The following is a 21,937-nucleotide window of genomic DNA, read 5'->3' as shown; positions in this document are numbered from 1 at the left end:
TGGTGGACAATGTAGCTACAGCAGGGTTGGAGTGATGAAGTTGAACTTAGTTTGGTCTTACTTAATAAGTGCTGTGACTCTGATAAATACTACTTGTAAATGGATGTTGGCTTGTGAGGTACGCTTACAGGGCCCAGGAAGGCTAAATGAATATGTGATTGTGGTAAACACATAAATACAGTGGTGTTCCCAAGAAGAATATGCAAAAGAAATGGGGCTCTTTAAAGATGAAATGAAATCCCTAAATGATAAATATGGCTAGGATTTTCTAATTATTACGGAAGATTTTAATCATAAACTTAATCCCGGAAAGTTGGACCCCTGGCTGAAGGAAATTCTAAAAGCATATGAGATTATACCGGCTCTTTTTCCCAGTTGTAATATGAATAGGCAAAATGAAGCCCTAAGGAAATAATTTTTAGGGTCACAGGGGTTAATTAGTTTAAATGGCGGGTTTTAATTTGATAGACCTGCAATGCAAACATTTAGTAGAGGCAATCAATTGAGTAGCATAAATTACTTTTTTGTACACGCATGGAATATTGCCTTAGTAAAAAAGTTTAAGGTAATCAACCGCAAAGAAAGCGACCATTACCCACTCTATTGTGAAATAGTGCGAGCTCCCCCAAGAGTCTGTGAAAAAGTTCTACTGCAACGGATGGATTACCCAAAACAATTGACCACATAACTAACATCTATCTATATATATAAAAACGAAAGTATGTCTGTTTGTCCTTTATGCATTACTACACCATTCATCCGATAGCCATGAAACTTTGGGAAGTTGTTGAGTACACTTCCGCGAAGGTTTCTGGCAAAAAAAAGAAAAATGTGTTAAATATCCTCCCCCGGGCCCCCAGGGCCCTCATAGTCTTTCCAATACTGAACGTTTACAGTTTACGGTGCGTGCTTCTCACATGGACAACTGTATGTGGCAAACCTTCTGATTTATTCGTGTACGCACCAGACGGAAAAACAAAAAATACTGTGTATCCACAAGCATTCGAATAAATAAACAGAATTAAAACAACACTTTAAAATGTTTTCCATATTAAAATGAATAAGTTTCAATAAAAATGACACAATGTAAATTGAATGTTATTATAACAAGTTTCCTTAAATTTCCTCTCTTCTGAGATCGCAGCAACGCGCGGCGGGTAAGCTAGTACTAATATATAACAAAATTAGCTAGTTTTCAACTAAATCTATCCTCTGAGGTTGCACATGGAACCTGAGGGTCCCATGGTTTGAAGAAACAATCGCCCAGGTAGTACAATGCCTCTGTGTCAACCTAAAGAAGAGGGAAAAGGGTAGCAAAATTTCACAAGGGGGGGGGGGGGGGGGTGAAGGGTAGAAAGCAAACGGGTTGGTTTGACTCTGTATGTAGAGGGAAAAAAAGATATTGAGGAGAAGAAAGAAGTATGAGGCTAAAATATGATCAGGAGGGTTACAATAATTTGTTAAAACTGAGGAAAGAATACAAAATGTTAGTGAGATCCAAGAAAAGGAGATTTAATGAAAAATGCTGGGACTCCCTATTGGAAACTATTGAAACAAAAAATACTAAAGGGTTCTGGAAGCTGATCAAAGAAGCAGCGGGTCGATCCCCGGGAACCTTGAGCTGTGCTGTCGATGAGGCATCCTGGGAGGAGCACCTAAGCCAATTATATATGGCTAGAGATGGGTCAGAATTAAGCGAATTTCTATGTGGTGTGTAGCAAAAGATCCAATCCCCTTATGCGCCCTTGAAAATGTGAAGAAAACCATTAGGAAGGTCAATCTAACCCGCGCTGCAGGGCCAGATAACTTACCTGCAGTTATAATTAAAACAGAGCTAAACTGGTGGGCCCAATTCTTCTCTAAGATGTTTACCGCCGTACTAGCCTTAGGTACTATCCCAAAATCATGGAGGGGAGCGGTAATCAGGCCGCTGCACAAAAAGGGGACAGAAAGAACCCAAAGAATTATAGATTAACTAATCTACTAGATATTGGTGTAAAGGTGTTCTCCAAAATAATTCTGGGCAGTTTGAAGGACTGGGTTGAGTTACATCAGCGCCAAGATGCTCCTTGGAGTGATAGTTGCGCTATATAAGTGCTCCTTTACATTACATTTTACATTACATTACATTACATTACATGCGATTGCCCCAGTGGAACAAGGAGGGTTGAAGGAGGGGGTCTCAACCCTCGATCATTGCTTTGCCTTGTCGTCCCTAGCTCGGAAGTCGGTAGAACAGCAAGGTAAATTATACTGCTGTTTTCTTGACTTCCGGGCTGCATTTGATCTAGTAGATAGAGAATGCCTATGGGAGACACAAAAAAGATAATATTCCAGAAGAACTCCTGGTAGTCATCCAAGAGCTGAATAGTGAGAATTGGGCACAAGTTATTAAAGATACAGTAGGGGGTTTGACCCATAAGATAGCAATCAATAACGGCCTAAGACAGGGCTGCGTATTGGCACCTCTCCTTTCTTCAATTTTTCTTGCTAATTTGCCTTCCTTTTTAATGATCAAAAGAGGTGCAAACACAAAGGTAAATGGGAAGCATCTGCCTTGCTTACTGTGCGCAGATGACCTAGTTGTTCTCGATCAAACAGAACTAGGCAAAGAAAGTTAAACGCATTTGATACATATTGTACATCCAAACACCTAACAGTAAATATGGAAAAAACAAAAATATTGTGTTTTGGAAAGAGAGACCAAAAATGCAGTTGGTTCCAGGGGCAAACAAAATTGGAAGTTATTAATGAATACAAATACCTGGGAATAGGGTTTGATAGATCTTTAAATTGGGGCATGCATTTACAGGCACAGAAAACAAAAGGCTTAGCTGCAGTTTGCTGGTTGAAAAAATGTAACCGTAATTATGGGTCTATGCCGCACAGACCTCTGCTGAAGGCCTTTAATGCTATGATCCCTCCTCAAATGCAATATGGAGCAGAAATGTTGTGTTTAGGGTGGAAATGCTCTTGGGACAATGAGGAAGGGAAATGTCTAAAAACCCTCCTGTCATTGCCCAGCTCATCAATGATACAGGCCATTAGGTTAGAACTAGACTTGTTAGCATGGAACATACAGGTTCAAGTAAATCTATGTAGATTTTGGAAACGGCTAGGGTCAGGGGAAGAGGAGAAAGTGTCCCGTTGGTGTATGAGGGAGATCCAACAGAGTGATTTGAAGTGGGCAAAAGCAACAAGAAAGAAACTCCACCCCATCTGTGACAATTTATAGGTGAAAATCGACCCGGAGTCGTTACTCATTGAAGAACGGAAGAGTGTTCTAAAAACCTTGGGAAAAGAAAAGTCTAGACAAATTGATATGGACTAATTGAAACAAAAAGAGTCTGTGTATTTTATGGTAAATAGCTGGAGAAATGATAACTGGTACCCGTATTTAGACACCTTACCAAATCATTGGTTGAGAATGGAATTGTTAAAGGTGAGAGTAGGCATCAATCCCGTACGTACACATGAAAAAATAAAAAGTATATTAATGGATAGTGATGGTAAATGTACATGCGGGATGGGATTAAATTGTTCCGGTGTTCATATCTTAATGGACTGTCAAAAACTGTTAACTCTACGGCAATTGTTTTTACAGCCAGTTAAAAAAAAATATGATATAAGGTCAAGGATGCAAGCAATTGAGCTTCTCACTGATATGCAGTTCCTTGACATTGTAATTGCATTGGCAAAGGTTTATCCAAGCAGCAAAGAGATTCCTTATGGAATAGGAAATGAAAGAGTGGACCAGGGAGTGACAAATATAATCTAATTGGACAATTTTTGTTGCTTAACGTAGTCACTAAACGTTGGATCTTTACGCATCCGGATCTGGTTCACAGTAATTGATACGAGGGAAACAAGTTTTTATGAGAAAAAGAAATAATGAATTTGTAACAGTCCCCTAACCCGGTTTTATGGTTCCTTTATAGAATTTTAACCTATTGTATTTTTAACTGTTTAATGGTGTTTTATGTAGTTTAAAGACCAAATGGTCATAATAAACTTATTTTTGAATTGACTTGACTAATATGTGCTGTCACATACATGATACATTTCAGGGGAGCCAGTGTGATGTCAGGAACCCTGGAGAGCAGAGCCTTGCCTCTATCTAGGTCTTACAATAGACGTGAAGCACTGCTACAACTCCTCCACCTTCTAAAAGACATTTTTGAATTGCAAAATACCTTTTGTAAATTGCTATTTTCTAGTCACAAAGGCTGTCATTTTACGAATCGTAGGCTTTGCAACTACAAAAAAGTTTTGTACTTCAGGTAATTTAAGTCAGTAATGGATTCATCCTGTCAACAGCCAGCAAAAAAAAGGTTGACGCCGTCACCAGAGCATTAGTCTGTCTACCAAAGTGTAAATAAACACCAGCGAGCCAAGGCAATTAGAAGGGAAAATACGAGTCAGATGTTGCAAACTGGATATCATTTTTACATTTTATTATATACCATCATTATCAAAGGTGTTTATTTTAGACACAGTGATCCATAAAATAGTACAAAATTAAAAAAAAATATAAAAGTGATACATTTGCATTAAATCAGTAAATACCAAGATCATATATTAAATACCTATGCAGCAGTCATAAAACACAAGTGCTCCTTTAAGTGTTCTCTAACCAGGGAGTGGGGTACTTGCTTTGCAGAATCCAGGGTATCCCACAATGAAGGCAGACCTTTTTCATACAGCATAAATTTAATATAGACGAACCAAGTGATCTTCACACACCCCAGGAATTCTAAAAGTGCCTTAATCAAGACTGTATAAGATTCCAGCTTATCTGTTGACCAGAATCTATACCAATATTTAATTGGACACGAAATTATGTACTGATTGATCGGAAGGAAAACTAGATCCAGAAGTAGGGGAAGGCAGGCACTCTGCAGGAGATTAAGAGCGCTCCTCACGGGGGCGTGATCTGCAGCCGAGAGGAATGGCTGCGTTCTGAAGCGGCTCCTCGGCCCTCGCCCATGTCTCCAGCAATACTCCTGAGCAAGTGCCACTGATTCCCCCTACACCAAGGGGTAATGACCGCACACTCGCCTGGACGCTGCTACCTGCTCCCTGGCCGCCTCCGAGCTCCTCCAGACGCGCCCTGTCCCCGGGTCTCTGTTGTCTCTTGGCCTAAAATGGCGGCCGGAGCCGCGAATGCCGCGGAATCTGACTCCGGGATCGATTCTGGAGCCTGGGTGCTGCTACAACGTGGATCTGGCTGTGTCGGGATCAGCGGAGCGGACTGCCGATTGCCTCGTGAAGATCCCACCCCGCTGGCGCAAGTGAGTGTCGACATGTGCTGCTTATAGTGCCCCCCCCCCCCCACCCCCCGGTGCCCGGATTGACTTTTACACAAGTCCCCGGCTTCGGGCCTGCTGCCGGGGCCCGCTACATACAGCCCACAATTGCGCCGAATCCTCCCGCTGGATATTGCTTGCCACACTGCCTGCCTGGCCCACTCTTAACCCCCGTGGAGTGAGGCGGGACCCGCGCATTGCAACGCGGGGCTCCGTGGGGCCGCCCCGGCTGTGGGGAGCCGGTGTGGACTTAGACCTGGCCTGGTGACACCGGAGGGGGCTCCCACGACCTGGCTCACCGGACTCACACGGACTGCCCTCGAGCGCCCTGGACCCTGGACAACATGGTGACTGGGGTGGAACACTCAGGAGTGGATCTGGCCTCCTCTGCCCCGAGGGTGCCTACGAGGAGCCATAGCCCAGTGACGGCTGTTTGCTGCCCTAAACTTGGCCCTGGGTCACATTGGAAGGCCACTTCAACTTTCTATTGCACGGAGTTCGGACGGACGAGGATCCACCCCTGATTGAGAGTATCCACAACGTGGCCGGGCCTTGGGGTGCCACCCCCTCTCCATTTGAACTGCCTGGCTGGACTCTCTCCAGTGTGGGGCGCTCCTACACGCGACCTGTGGCCTGCTTCATGGTGAGTGGCGCTTTTGCGCACCCAGACACTCTTCTATCGCTCTGTTCCTACTACCCTTCTCCCGTTTGTGCCTTCATCAATCTGGCTTTGGCAACCTATCGGAGGTGGTGACAGGCTGCTTGGACTGGGAGGGTTGGAGCCTACTCCCGTTTGATTGTTTCCAGACTCGCGCCATTGGACTAATCCGGGCGTGTTGGCGCACACGATGGCCTCCAATAAAGGCAACAGACTGTCTAATCAGAGACAGAATAATAAACTCTCATGGGGATCTAAGAGAGAGAACAAAGAGGTGAAACCTGAGACTGCGCCTAAAACTGCGACCCCCCCCTCCGGCAACACGTACCCCCACACTGGAGGATGTGATGGAGGCGATAGCTGGGGTCCGCTCGTTGCTGGAGATCCGAAAACACTCAGTGAACATAGAGGTCACCCTACTGCGTGCAGACTTCCGCAAAATGGACTCCAAAGTGCGAGACATAGAGGTCAAAACTCCGGCGCTAATAGATGACACCTCCGCCCTCCAACAACAGGTGTCCCAAATACAGAAACAATAGCTACAAATGGGAGAGCTCCTTGACAACTATGAAGGACGCACAAGATGCAACAATCTCCGCATCTTAGGTGTTCTGGAACGGATGGAGAGGCCGGCCACCGACCTCTTTGTCGAGGACTTAATCCTGAAACACCTCCAGCCAAAACAACTGTCTAATTACTTCTCCATTGAGCGGGCGCACAGGGTCCCAGGGGGAAGACCGAAACTGGGCGCCCCCCCCTCCCACCCCCCCGACCCATAATTGCTCGGGTGTTTAATTTCCGAGACCGTGATGTCATCCTCCAAACTGCGCGAACGGGCCACCCTTACGCCTAGAGAACGCTCAGATCACGCTTTTCCCCGACTTCACAGTGAAAGTTCAGGCTCGTCGACGCAGTTTCCTTGAAATCAAAAAGGCGCTCCGTGCCAAGGACAAAAAGTACGCTATGCTGTTTCCCGCGAAACTACGTGTGGAGTCGGAGGGAAAAACTTGGTTCTTTTTGTCACCTGAAGAAGTCTGGGACTGGCTCGAGGGATGGCGTAAGTCAGGTGCCACTCCGAATCATCGCCACGGATCGACCGAGCGTGCAGGCCTGAGCCTGCTCCCAGAAAGCCAGGATTTGTTCTCTGATGGCAATCGAGAAGACCTGTAACGCTCCCAGCTGCCCGCTCCTATTCCGCTGATCGACCAAGATGTTGTCCCAGGACTGGTACAGTTTGAGGTCTTCTGTTCTTGACCGACTGGGTATCTACTGGTTTGTGTTCACCCTTGCTATCCACGCATTCCTTTCTGCAGTCCGGACTACATGGACCGTTCAGGTTGTTACTTTGTTTACTGTACTATGTGAATGCCACTGCTGATAGAATTCGACTTAAGCTGCACTAGGCTCTATTACCTTGTTGACTTTGGGCGAGGGCACACATGGCTCTCCACACACCCCGTCTATGTTTGGGAGGGCGACAGGCACTCTGCCTAGTTGGGGAGTGGATAGTTTCAAGTCCGCGGGCAGGGGGGCAGGGTGGGGGGTTGGGTTGGGAGGGAGGGGGGTCCTAGGGTATTTTGTTCTGTTTTTTTTATTTTCATTGTCGTTTACAGCAGAGTCTTTCCTTGTCACACTTCACTTCTCCTTCAGTGTCCAAACATGGCGGGTCATCTCCATTGGGGGTCACCTGGTCCCCGTGAGATTCGGAAACCTCCTGATCCTGTATCCCACCTCGTCACGGTATACCGGCGGTACACGCTACCTCTCCTCCTGCACTATTTCCACAGATCCCACATTATCCACCACCATGTCACAGCCCGTCTCTAGGACCATCACGATAATGTCGTGGAATGTTAACGGACTGGGGCACAAAATAAAACGCGGTATAGTCCTCCAATATCTAAGGCACCACTCCCCCGACATAGTCCTGTTGCAGGAGACACACTTGGTGGGCAACACTTGTCAAGCTCTTCAGAGAGGCGGCTCCAGACTTCTAGTGCACGAGGGGTTCACCTCTGGATCCCATGGCACGGGAATTCTTGTTAAAAGGAGTCTAGCACTCAGTTACACGAAGACATGGGCTGACCCTCTGGGCCGCTTTGCACTAGTTGAGGCCGCTTGGGAGGGATGTCCACTAAACATTATATCGGCATATCTCCCACCGACCTTAGGTCGTGATTCCCTCAGAGAGCTGGGCACCCGGCTGCTAGTCCTTCCCACTGGCACACTCCTCATCGGGGGAGACTTCAGCATGACAATGTGTGACGAACTGGACCGACGACCTAGGCGCAGCTCCCATAGGCAGGGTTCTGACCTGTCCGGCTTTGTACAGGCCATGGGTCTTGAAGACGTTTGGCGCACTCACTATCCCGACACACCTTATTTCACGCACTACTCTAACGCACATAACAGTATGTCCCGAATTGATTATGTATTCTGCCCCACAACAGACATTGGCTTCTTCACTCGCCCGAAAGGTCTTCCCTGGGGCATCTCTGATCACTCACCTCTTAGCGTTGACCTAACATATCACCGCCAATTCACCCGAGGCCCCATTATTATTAACCCCTGGCTTATGCAGATTCCGGACATCAAAGACAGCTTGATAGAGCGCACCAATTTCTATTTTGCCGAAAACGTTGGCTCGGTGAGCTCAGCGGTCACGATCTGAGAGGCATATCAAGCGGTTGTTAAGGGTGGAGCACTAGCACTCAAGATGGGATATCTACGGAAGCACAACAAACAGATCCATCAGGCCGAATCTGACCTCCTTAGCCTCGAAATGTCCCAAAATGCTGCCCCCTTGGAAGAGACGGCTCGCAGTCTCCGAGCAGAGCAACTAGCCTATAAAGCACTAGCACAGGAAAAGGCACAGTCTCGGTTACTCCACACTCGCCACCGCGTATATGAATTTGGAGACCGCGCGGACAAGATGCTGGTGTGGCTGGAACGGCGTGACCAGGGTACTAGATGGGTGTCATCCATAGTAAAACCGGATGGGTCCACGATCGTAGACCCACAAGAAATAGCGGAGGCTTTCGCTGACCATTTAATACGTATTTATACTGCTGGAGCGTGTTATACTCCGGAGGAGTCCAGACAACTTCTGGATAAGATGCGCCTACCTACCATCTCGGACACTGAAAAAGAGACCTTGGACGACGATATTACGACAGAGGAGCTGACTACGGCACTTTCTGCCGTTATCTCTGGCAAGGCTATGGGGGGGAATTGTCCCCCATCTAAAAAAGATGTTTGAAGACAGCTGTGATGCTAGTACCCTACCGCTCGATTAACGACTAGCCTCCATTGCGGTCATCCTCAAGCCGAATAAACCGTCCACTGATTGCGGTTCTTATAGACCGATTAGTGCGGAGGCAAAGGTCCTGGCTAAGCTTCTGGCTAATCGTCTCCTCCTCGAGCTCCCCTCCCGAATACATGACGACCAATCGGGTTTCCTTCCGAGACGTAACACGGCCCTTAATTTGCGGAGAGTTAATAATGTCTTGAGTCGGCAATCTATCATACAACAAGATGCCGCCATTCTGTCCCTTGACGCCACGATGGCGTTTGATTCGATCAAGTGGCCTTATCTCTTTGAGGTCCTGCTTAGGTTTGGTTTTGGACCAAATTTCATCCGCTGGGTGCGACTCCTGTACACAGACTTATTGGGCCAAGTCCGGGTCAACAACCATATGTCTCGACAGTTTCGACTCCACAGGGGAACCCGGCAGGGCTGCTCCTTGTCACCACTGTTGTTTGCCCTCACCCTGGAACCCCTGTCTCACTGGGTCCACACGGACGTTTCCATTAGAGGCCTCCAATGGAACGACGAAATAACAGATACAATTTCCCTCTACGCCGATGACATCCTGGTGTATGTAGCCTCCCCCAGGTCCTCTATTAATAGTTTATTCCATGTCCTTAGTAACTTCGGGAAATACTCGGGTTACTTGATCAAGTGGTATAAATCAACCTTATATATGCTGCATGGCCCTCCGCCCATTCTACCCCGGGGGTTTTCCATCGCAGTGGCCCCAGTCTGATTCAAACACCTAGGTATTTATGTTACATCAGATCCAAAGGTGCTCCATGACCGTAACCTATTGGGTCCCTTACGGAGGTTACACAGTGACGTGACCCACTGGCGGTCCCTCCCACTCTCCCTCCCTGGCAGAGCGGCCCTATTTAAAATGCTGGCGCTCCCGCGTTTCTTGTACGCTATGCAAAACTGTCCCTTTTCGATCCCTGACTCCCATTTTAGCGCGGTGGAGAGTGACATCCGCCTTCTGTTATGGGACGGTGGGACAGCCCGCATCGCCCTCCATAAACTCTTCCAAGGCTGGTACGAAGGGGGGAATTACCTTGCCTAACCTGCGCCTTTACTATTGGGCGTCGCAATTGGTGGCCGTCAATCATTGGATACATGGTTCACCCATGAATCCGGCCTTCCTCCTTGACAAATGCCAGACCGGGAGGGAGGGCTACCTGGGGGCCCTCTAATGCAAGCCGGTCAGGAATAGATATGCTGGACCCATGGCACTCACGTTCGCAATATGGCACAGGGCCAACAAGTGTATGGGGTGGTCGGATAAACTTACCCAGGCAACACCCCTATGGTCGTCGCAACCACTGGGTTCCCTTTGCTTCCTTCAGGGATTCGACAAATGGGACACAATAGGGATCTCGACAGTGGGAGACCTAGTACATAGGGGCAAACTACTGACATTTGCTGAACTGCAGGCCAAACATTCCCTTGCATTGACAGAATCTTTCCGGTATCTTCAAATCAAACACGCCATCCTCACCGCCATACCCGATCTCACATCCATACCGGAGATTTCCCCCCTGGGGGATAGACTACTGTCGGAACCTCTCCCTGAAAAGGCCATGCATGGGTCTTCTCACGCAGTTTGGATACAACACCACATTCTTGATGAAGCTTCAGTGAGCACTTCTTAATGTGCGTGGTCTAACTCATGTTTTTAGTTAAAAAGACCCCAAATACACAAACTCTTGCACTTGTTCAAGGGGAACAACCTGCACCATAACATTTGCCTTAACCAGATGAACAAGTTACTTACCTTCTGTAACGATGTATCAGTAAGAGACATAGGTTAGTTATAGATTCCTTACCTTAGAATAACCCCCAGGCATCACACTGGATCCAGAGTATTTTTCTCTTAGCATTAGCCCTGCATGTCAATAGGTGACGTCGGTTGACTTTGCGTCTGTCGTCAGCGTCGTGGATGCCGGGATGGCGTTGCGGTGCCTACTTAGAAGAGGCCCCTGCGCACTGACGTCAGTTCTGATATGACTTTCCACACCAGAAGTGCAGAGTCAAAAAAGACACTGACCACTGCTATGCTACAACTAGTGCCCTGTAAGGGTGTCCCTATCCCTAGAAGTCAGTTTGCAGAGCGGGGAGAATGGGTGGGGCAGAAAGGAATCTATAACTAACCTATGTCTCTTACAGATACATTGTTACCAAAGGTAAATAACTTGTTCATCTGAAAGAGACATTTATAGATTTCTAATCTTAGAATAGATACCCCAGCAAGCCCGGAGGAGGGTCTGCGAGCCAAGTTCATACCAGAAAGTCCTGGAGGACAGAAGGGGCAAAATAGCCGTTCTCCTGACTTGGCTGTCTAGGCTGTAATGTCTGGTGAACGTGTGCATAGATGCCCACGTTGCCGCCTGGCAGACGTCAAGGAGTGGGACTCCATGTGCCAATACAGTAGTTGCTTCCGTAGACCTAGTGAAAAGAGCATGCAGCCCCACCGGAGGTTCCTTTTTCACTAAAGCGTAACAGATTTTAATACAAAGGACAACCCATCGAGAGATGGTACGCTTTTGGACAGCCCGACCTTTCTTGGCACCCACATAGACAATGAAGAGTTGATCATCCACCGGAAAGCTTTGGTGCAGTCAAGTTAGAAGGACAACGCACGTTTAGGGATCAAACAGTGGAGTCTCTACTCCTTGGAAGGGTGCGGAGGTGGGAAAAAGGTGGGCAAGGTGATCGTTTGTCCTATGTGAAAAGGTATAACCACTTTAAGAAGGAAACGAGGGTCTCGTCCTAAGGACCACTTTGTCCGGATGCACAGAGAAGAAAGGGGGCTTAGAAGAAAGAGCCTAAAGCTCACTCACCCTGCGAACAGAGGTGATGGCAAAATGAAAAGCAGTTTTCAGGGTAAGGAGCCTGAGAGGACAGCTATGAAGAGGATCGAAGGGAGCACACATAAGATAAGTTAAAACAAAATTCAAGTCCTACTGGGGCATTATGAAAGGAGCTGGAGGAAAGAAATGAATAATGCCCTTAAAGAATCTGTTTATATTAGGGGACTTGAATAAAGAGGGGTGATTTTGTAGCCGAAGAAAAGCAGAAATAGCTGCAAGACAACATTTTAGAGTGCCCAGAGCAGAGCCCTGCTGGGCTAAAGTAAGGATGAACAAAAGAACTTCAGAAAGAGGGGCAGAGAGGGGATCCACAGCCTTTGCTGTGCACCATGCCACAAACTGATTCCATTGACAGGTGTATACAGTTTTTGGGGAGGGACGCCTGGCTGTCAAGATGACATTACGGACTTCGGGTGGAAGGTCAAAAGCTGTTCAATATCGCCGCTCAAACTCCACGCAAGGAGGTGGAGGCTGGAGAGGCTCGGTTGAAGGACCGTCATCTGCTGCTGCGACAAAATATCCTCCTGAAGGGGCAGTCTGATCGGAGGATCGATGACCATGCTCAGGAGCTCTGGGTACCAGACTCTTCATGCCCAGTCCGTAGCCACAAGATTGACTTGGGGACGGTCGCGCTTGATCTTCTTCAGCACTCTGGGCAGAAGTTGTACAGGCGGAAAGGCGTACAGGAGGCCACAACTCCACTAGCGACGAAAGGCGTCGCAGAGTGAGTGCCGCCTTGGAAACTCCAACGCGCAAACCTTCGGACATTCCGCGTTCTCTTCAATGGCGAACAAATCCAACCAAGGCTCACCCCACTGAAAGAGACCTTGCACCACCTTCAAGTGAAGACGCCATTAGTGAACTACCAGGCACCGACGGCTGAGTTTGTCTGCCCTGTCGTTCAAGGAACCTGCCAGGTGTTGAAGCACCAGGGTCATGTGTCCTAATAGTCCAGCCCTGAGGTCTAGGATAGGACTAAGGCCTTTGTACTTCTTGGGCACCAGGAAGTAGCGGGAATAGCAACCACAACCTACTTCTGGCACAGGAACCCTTTCGATAGCTCTTTTGGCCAAGAGAGCGGAGACTTCCTGGCAGAGAAGTGGAAAATAATCCTCCGACATGCAATTGAAAGTCGGTGGCATGGAGAGAGGGATAGTCTCGAAGGGGAGCGAGGAGCCCCTTCACACCTTTGGCAAAACCGACCTTTACGACGTGATGGATTACCAGTGGGGGAGGTGATGGTGAATCCTGCCACCCACTTGCCATTGATAGCCCTGAAAGGTCGGACTAGGAGGGTTTGGAGGCTACTTTGGGGGGGGTAGGGGAGGGGGGGGGGAGGGGGGACTGACCCGCCCGCTGGCTTCCACAACTGCGAGGTCTCTGGGTCCCACATCCGCGGAGGCTGGGCAGCTTGCATGGACCAGTGGCTGGACTGGGCCGGACGTGGTGGGGTGCCCCTTCCGAAGCGACAAAAGGGGCAAAAAGCAGACTGGGGTGGACGGGAAGCAAGGCCCAAGGCTCTGGCCGTAGCACAAGAATCCTTAAAGTGCTCAAGGGCAGAGTGCTTTATTGCCAAAAAGTTGACTGGACGTCCCCTGAAAAGCCAGACGTCCTCAACCAGGCGTAGCGCCGAAGGGCTACCGAAGAGGCAATCATTTTGCCCAGTGAGTGTGTGGTATCCAGTCCACATCTTATCATGAATTTGGCTGCGTCTCTCCTATCCACCACTACCTGGGAGAGAATAGCCCAGGCCTGCTCCGGGCCCTGAGGCAGCACTTGCCCGACCGTATCTCAGATAGTATGGGAGTGTCGGTCCAAGAGGCACGCAGTATTCACGGACCACCAGTACCAAGCTGGAGGAAGAGAGCATACGCTTGCCAAGAGGATCCAGCTTCTTGGATTCCCTGTCAGGGGGAGCGGAAGGTAATGCACCTTTGGACGAAGAGGCTTGGACCACAAAGCTATCGGGGGAAGGGTGTTGGGTGAGGAAAAATGGCTCGCCCGGAGCTGGGCTGTGGCGGCGGGCAATTGTCCTTTCCACAAGAGCCCCTGTGCTGGGCTTGGGCCAGATGCCTAGTAAGACGTCAGTGAGAGCTTCTTTGATGGGCAGAAGGGGTTCCGAGGTGGCTGAAGCACCTCTGTCAGGAGATTAGTCCCAACTGCCACTGAAGGGAGCTCCAGGCCAAAGGCCTATGTTGCCCTTCGCACCACCACAGCGTAAGACGCTCCCTCCTCTGTAGCAACGTTAAGGGGGAGAAAGAATGCCACGGTCTGGAGAAGCGTCACCCAGGTCCTCTCTCCAGTCCGGCTTTTCAAGCTGGTCTGCCAAAGGGTGCAGCGACCCCTCCCAATCCTCATCGCCACCTTCTGGGTGATAAGGAATACCAGGGGTGAATAGGGGAACAAAAGTATCCTCCTGCATCGGATTCAACATCGACCGACGTTGGTCCGGCTCCAGGTCAATCTCAGGGGTGAGGATGGGGACGGCGTCAGCCAGGGGCTCAGCCAACGCCATCAAACTGGGATCGGCGCCGGGGAAGGTCAAGTAAGGTCTACCGGCGTCAATCTGGATCCAGGTCTGGATCCGCAGGTGCCCTCCGGCGCCGGGGTCGGAGCCGCTGGTATCCAAGGCCCATGGCCCCTGACATACTCCCTGGAGCCTGATGGCACACTGGCGGAGTTGGGCTGCCCAAGGATATGGTGGAGGGCTTCGTAAAATGTACTAAGTTGGGCTGGGTATGCCCTGGCTCCCAGAAAAGGGAGGAGGCGCGTAGTTGTCACTGAATCAGGGAACTGAGACAGAGCATTAGAGTGAAGATGCTCCGAATCCCGCATCGTGTCAGCCGACCGACTGGGAGAAGGCGAAGAGCAGTGGTGCTTTTTCGTCTTCTTCTGGTGCTTTGACTTACCAGAGGATTTTGAAACTTGGATGAGGTGTGATGGCTTTGCAAGCGGTCCCAAGACCTTCCCCTCCAGCAAGACTGGGAAGTACACTGTGCCGACTGCCGGGCCTCCAACAGCTTTCAGGACCACTCCTGCAAAGACTTTGGATTCATGGCCCGGCATTCAGAGCACGACTTCGGGTCGTGGTCGTGCTCCAGACTCCAAAGGCACAGGAGGTGCAGGTCCGTCACAGACATCAGTTTGTGATAGGCCTCGCAGGATTTGAAGCCATTCTGACGATGGGACATCCCTCCCGCACCAGGAGACGAAGACTCAAAAAGAAGCCAACAAAAAGTTGAAAAAGCTTAGTCTAAAAGTGACTAAAGGGGTGTTTCTCTCGGATCCGCGCTAGGCTGGCGTGGAAAAAGAAAGAATGGACCGCAGGGGCGGTGTCTTAAGTAGGCACAGCGACGTCATCCCGGCAATCGCAATGCGGACGAAGGAGTCAATCAACGTCACCTATCGACTTGCAGGGGTACTGCTAAGAGAAAAATTCTCAGGATCCAGTCTGACACCTGGGGGTAATTCTAAGGTAAGGAATCTATAACTGTCTCTTTCAGATTTGTAAGAATTAAATGCCATGAATTTTGTTTTGTTAATATTAAGCCTAACGCCCCGATTGCTGCAGAAAATTAAAAAGTGATTAAGTATTGCCAGCAGGCCACGCAGAGTTTTGGAGATTAAAAGCTTATCATTTGCAAAGAGCAGTGTCGCAATTTTGTGAGGGCCTAATTCGGGTGCATCGTTTTCAGGGAATTCAAGGCCTTGGACTAATTCATTAATACATAGGATTAACCGAGTTGGGTCCAACACGCTACCTTGCTGAACACCAGTTTCAATATTAAAGGGTCTGTGACTTCACCATTTTTACCATATCTGGCTCAAGCTGTGTTGTGTAAATGCAATCGAACGAGAATGGACAGGATATTAACGGGGGCACAATCTTTTGCAAAACCTCCCACAGCTTGGGCCTTGGAATGTAATTAAACACAGTTCTCAAGTCGACAAAGACCACATATTAAGTTACCCTTGTCAAGCGTTACAGTTTTCCAATAAAGGGCACAAAAACTGAGGACTTGGTCCACCATACTGACCGTTTTCCTAAATCCCATCTGCATCACAGAAAGAATGGAGTTGGCCTCAACCCAATCCAGCAGCTGTTCTAGGATAAGGTGAGAGAAAAGTTACTGGGATGTGCCAATAAAGCTGATGGGCAAAACATTCCCTGGGACGTCTTTACAGCCATTTTGATGAATTAGGACAATCTTTGCCTTCTGCCAGGAACCAGGGATTGGGAAACCTTATAGAACTGAATGGAAAAGCAGATGGAAATAGGTAGCCCGGATGAGTAGTTATAATCTAAAAAAGTCCCCGGGGATGAAGTCAGGGCCTTGTGCTTTGTTTGCCGGAAGCACCAACAGCTAATATCACCGAAACCTCCCAAGACTTCTGCAATAAAATGGCTGACTTCTTCAGAACCAAGGTAACTGAAATTTTTGATAAATTCAATAACATCACGAATGAGGAACTGTCAGATAACATCAGGAACACCGAACTCACGTCCTCATCTCTGAACGAATTTATCCCCCCATCATTACCAGAAATAAAAGATCTAATCAAAACCACTATGTCAGGATCCCCTCTCGACCCTTGTCCACCAACCATTATCAAACTAACATCTGACGTAGTAGCACCAATCCTGGAGAACATCTGCAGCACCATCTGTGAAACAGGAAAATATCCCCAAAATTGGAAAACCGCAATAATAAAACCACTTTTAAAAAAACCAACCCTTAACACCTTGGAACTAAAAAATTACCGCCCTATAGCAGCTCTCCCCTATCCATCTAAAATTCTTGAAAAAGCCATAAACAAACAGCTGGCCAACTACATAGACCAAAACAACCTGTTAGACAACACCCAGTTCGGGTTCAGAAGAGGACATGGAACAGAGACAGCGCTCATCAAGGCCTCTGAAGAGATCAGACATATCATGGACCAGGGAGGTTCGGCTGTTCTGATCCTGCTAGATCTATCAGCGGCTTTTGACACGGTCGATCATAACATCCTGATCGACCGTGTCAAAGCCTTGGGCATAAAGGGCAGGGCTGCGGAACTTCTGACATCTTTCCTAGCCAATAGAGAACAGTCAGTGAAGATGGGGAACTTCTACTCACCAACATTTGTGCTGCCGTGCGGAGTCCCCCAGGGATCCTCGCTGAGTCCGACACTTTTCAACATCTATGTGTCGGACTTGGCGAGGGTCATTAAAACCTATGGAATGGGAGTGACTTCGTACGCCGACGACACCCAGCTGGTGTTGGCAGTACATAAGAACGGGATCGAAGTGGCAGCCAATTTTCAGACTGGCATGAGAGCCATCAGTCGTTGGATGGACAACAATTGTCTAAAATTAAACACCGATAAGACCGAGGTAATGGTGTTTGGAGACCTAAAACCAGCTTGGTCCCCGATCTGGTGGCCACCGGAAATGGGCAACCCACCTATCCCAGTCTCAAAGGTCAGAAACTTAGGAGTGTTGTTCGACAACAAACTGAGTTTCACTAATCACGCCAACGCAGTAGTCTCCTCTTCCTTCTTCACGCTACGGAAAGTGAAAAAGCTACTACCCTATCTTCCACTATCCGCAGGGAAAACCCTGATGTCCTCCTTGGTGCTCTCCAAGGTGGACTACTGTAATGGGCTTCTGCTGAATGCTCAGGAGCAGGTCCTTAAAAAGCTACAAATGGTGCAGAACGCCGCGGCGCGAATCCTGACCAGAACTCCCAAGTTTGCATCCATCTCATCAGTCATCTACCAACTGCACTGGCTCCCAATAAAAAAGAGAACAACATTTAAGGCTCTGTGCATCATATACAGGGCACTGAACAACCAAGGACCCGACTTTTTTAGGGAATCACTTCAGCTGTACGTTCCCAATAGAGCGCTAAGATCAGCCTCTTCCGCATCACTATGCGTTCAACGAGTGAGAACAGTCACATGGGGAGACAGACGCTTCTTGGTGGCCGCCTCGAGGCTCTGGAACTCCTTGCCCCATCACATAAAAACCAGCGCCTCACTGCTGCTCTTCAGAAGGCAAGTGAAGACATGGTTATTCACTCAATAATGCACAGGATGTGCCTCTCTGTTTCTGCCCAGCGCCGAGACACCACTTGTGGTATTTGTTCGCGCTTTATAAATTTAGAAATAAATAAAATAAATAAATAAATCATAAGTGCCTCCAGTACATCTTTGTGCTGAAAAGTCAAGGGGGTGGTTTTACTTGCAAGTGAAGGAGGATCGCTTGCTGGTACCTTTCACCCATAGTCGGGCTTGGCTGCATACATTTTATTTCTAAATTCTCCACCCAAGTCTGGGGTTGAAGGTTATAAACAACACCCTTGACTGGATTGCATTTGCCATGGGCCACAATCCCACAGAATGGTTTAGCATCCCCAACCCGGGCAGCTACAACCAGATCATCCCACATCTTTCGTCCTTAATCTAATTTGGCCTGTATTAGACTCCTTTTGTAATCCTTTCTGGCTCTAACAATATCTTGCCTAATGTCAGCTTTTAGACTCTGGATCAAGACACGTCAATTTCCTGCAGCTATTATTAAACCATGGACAGTGGATGTGCAGGCTAGGGTCCTTTCGGACCTCTTTTATAAGTGATGCTTTATGGGTAATAAAATTATTTGCATGGGACTTAACGATATCACCAGGGTCGGGGATTCGCGTTCTGAATGAGGTCAGTGCCTCCAAGGTGTCCGCCAAATGTTAAAAAAATATGGGTCTGGCCCGCCGCTTATGTTCGTGAGTGTTGGTACGGCCCCAGGATTCAAGCTGCCACTTTGATGGGTGCCGTTCCCAAACCCTCTAAGAGACAGATAAAGAGCATTGTTATCTTTATCAATAACCACCATATCTTTAAGAGATAACCACAATGGTAGTGACAGGAAAATGTAGTCAATGCAACTCTTTTGTAGCGCACGTTTAAAAGTGTAGGCACCACAATGATCCGAAGGAGACCTGCCGTTGTAGGCCCTGAGTCCAAGGCGGAGGGATAAACTCAACAGATGGTCTGCGACAGCTGAACTTCTCGTAAGAGTGTCCAGAGCTAGCTGAGGGACTCCCCAAACCGCATACACCTCCTCTGTAAATTTTTAGGGTTTAAGGCCATATGGTTTAAAAGAAACATTGAAATCGCCAATGGGGATTACCCGGTCTTTGAGTGGAAGGGTGTATAAAACATCTTCTAAAGCATGTAAGGTATTGGATGGCTTATTTGCCCCACTCAGCCTATTATACACATTAAAAACATAACAAGAGGATCCTCCTCCCCAGCAATAGACAGCCCCAGGATATCATAAGAATGTATAGCAAGCTTTGCAATGGAAAGAGCTAGAGAATTTTTAATCCACAAGATTATGCCACCTGTTGGCCGACCCCTGCCAACAGAGACCGCTGGACAAAAAAATGGTGTAAACCCTTATCTGTGGACCGGAGCAACATACTACGTTTCCTGTAATATACATAAATCATAAGTGCCGATAAAAATCGCCCAGTCCGGGTCGACCAGCTTGGCGTTAAGGCCAGCAACGTTCCATGAAAGTATATTCTAGACTTTGTGCTGTGAATCTATTGGGGTAATCATAGCTGCAGTAATGGAGTGTGACCCCTCTACATTTGCAACAGATAATGCCTTGATGGCTTGCTCATCCTCAAACACACTCTTATGTAAGGCTGATCCATACGTGGCAAAGACCAGCGACTTTAGGGTTGAGGGCTCTGTGGGATGGCTCGGGAGTCCTTGGTGGTATCTGGGCTTGGAACAATAATTGTTGCAGTGTCAAAAGGTCCCTGGTGGAAACTCAAGGGCGAGAGAAACCCGGTAGCAACTGATGCCATTGTCAGATACAGTCAGTCTTGAGCATCCAGTGACGAGAAAGGTTCAAAAGGAATTCCTAAAGAGATTTTCGTGGTTGTGTTGTCAGGAAAACTAGTTCTTTTGACAGTGCTTGACACATACCTTATGGGGTTAGAAGTGGCAGGAGACCTATAAAAGTACCCCAATAGGTAGGCCTTGATGCCAGTTGATGGAAATGGCAGTTGGTTTAATCGTCCCAGGAGAAGTTCCATAATTAGGGGAGTCTTGAGGTTCACCAGCACAGTTCCTATGGCAGTCTTTAGGATGGATACCAAGCCAAGCTGATCTGCGGGCTAATAAGACCTCTGGAGCTAGGTCATGGGGCCCCTTTGAATCGGCTGTCAACCGGTGCACTGATGTATTCCTCAAAGTCTCAAACTCTTCACTTGCGTTGGGAGGAATCTCAGGGAGATTTTGGAAAAAAGTTAGGTAGGGTGTGCACTCTGGGGGGAGTTGTGGACTGCACATGGGAGATATACCGTGATGGATAGTTGGGGTAGGCTTCCTATTGCTTCCCTGATGTTGTGCCCAGTTATTAGGCTTGCCTTGCCCCCCCCCCCCGCCCCCCTCCGCCCTGAGATAGATTGTCCACTGAGCCCTGGCTACCACAAGGCTCTGTCACAGATGGCAAATGAAAACTAGGTGGAGTGGATCTAAATTGATCCTGCTTCACATGTAAGTGTGGGGGTCTTGTAATCAATGAAGTGCCCTTCCCAACCTCAGAACATGACAGGGCCTGTAGTGACTCCGGTTTCACCTGTAACAAGTCAAGATGAGCAACTGCTGGGGCAAGCTCAGCCCTTAGAATGGCCCTAAATTGTTCCAGAGATCTCTCCAGGAACCCTTCCAGGAACTCCTGGAAGGGTACCCTGGAAATCTCAGTAGACCCATTGGAAGATGAAGGAAAAGTGGGGTCGTCACACTGAGAGGACTTCTCTACTAACCCCATCGACTGGTTGTTGTTATCAGGGGCTGGGAAAGTAATCTGCTCGCCTGAAGACTCGCTCTGGGGAGCAAAACGATGACTGCAGGGGAGACTAAGGTGGAAGAGGCCAAGAGAGATGTTAAAGGCTGGTTTATTTGGGAAGTAAGGAGGGGTTTCTGACCGTGCTTACTAGATCTTGTGAACATCCCAGGAATCCTCTTTTGCTTGCACTGTGCGTTGCTAGTAAGGGTCCTGGTGCACCTCATTGAGGGGTGGTCGGAGTGGGTACTAAAATCTGCTTACATTCATCAGTTGACTATCTATTCTATCCAAAACACAATTGTCACCATCAGGCTTTTGAGCTTTGCTAGATCTCTACCTGCGCCTGGCCCACTTCCGTTGCATTTAGTTTCTCCATGACCAAGCGCAAATAGCCCGGGAATCAAAAATACAAACTAGATTTTCCAGGGACAAGCAGTTTGATATGGGCGGCTAGAGAGATGAATAGCTCGCCCACTGCAGACACAATGAAAACAATAACTCATAGGACGATTTTACGCACAAGTGTGCAGTAAGCTGAACATGGGAGTGAGCTGAACGGCTAACAGCAAGCAGTAGTACCTTAGGATATAGAAAGTGTTAGAGGTGTGCCTAAGCAAAGCTTCCTCCAGGCTCTGATGGTGTGGATGGGCCCGCCCTTTGCCCGGGCTTGGCCCATGCGTGTCCCGTGCTTGACACAATGGCTGTAGGCCCCGCCCCCTCAGGCTAATGTGGTCATCTGTGCCTACTGGCATGGTGACAGTTGAGGGAGTGAGTCCCCTGTGGTACTTTATGGATCAAAGAGGTAGCGTGTCCCCAAAATTGCTGGCTGGATGTTATTTATATACTAATTTTACCCAATGTTGTTTGATGAAATGTTTAACTTTAAACTAACTGATTCACATGTCACTATTTTAATGGGGCCAAACTGCAATGTAATGCTTCGGTAAACTG

General features: G+C 48.2%; 1 protein-coding gene across 1 annotated transcript in view; it reads right to left on the bottom strand.

Moving 5' to 3' along the window:
* The window catches only part of SEC23A (SEC23 homolog A, COPII component), a 981,910-nt gene that overhangs the window by 336,051 nt on the left and 623,922 nt on the right, over positions 1-21,937 (bottom strand). The window lies entirely within an intron of this gene.

Source organism: Lissotriton vulgaris, chromosome 9, assembly GCF_964263255.1.
Source record: "Lissotriton vulgaris chromosome 9, aLisVul1.2, whole genome shotgun sequence".
Taxonomy (NCBI): Eukaryota; Metazoa; Chordata; class Amphibia; order Caudata; family Salamandridae; genus Lissotriton; species Lissotriton vulgaris.
The sequence above is the reverse complement of the archived record's forward strand: the minus strand, read 5'-3'. Positions and strand labels throughout refer to the sequence as shown.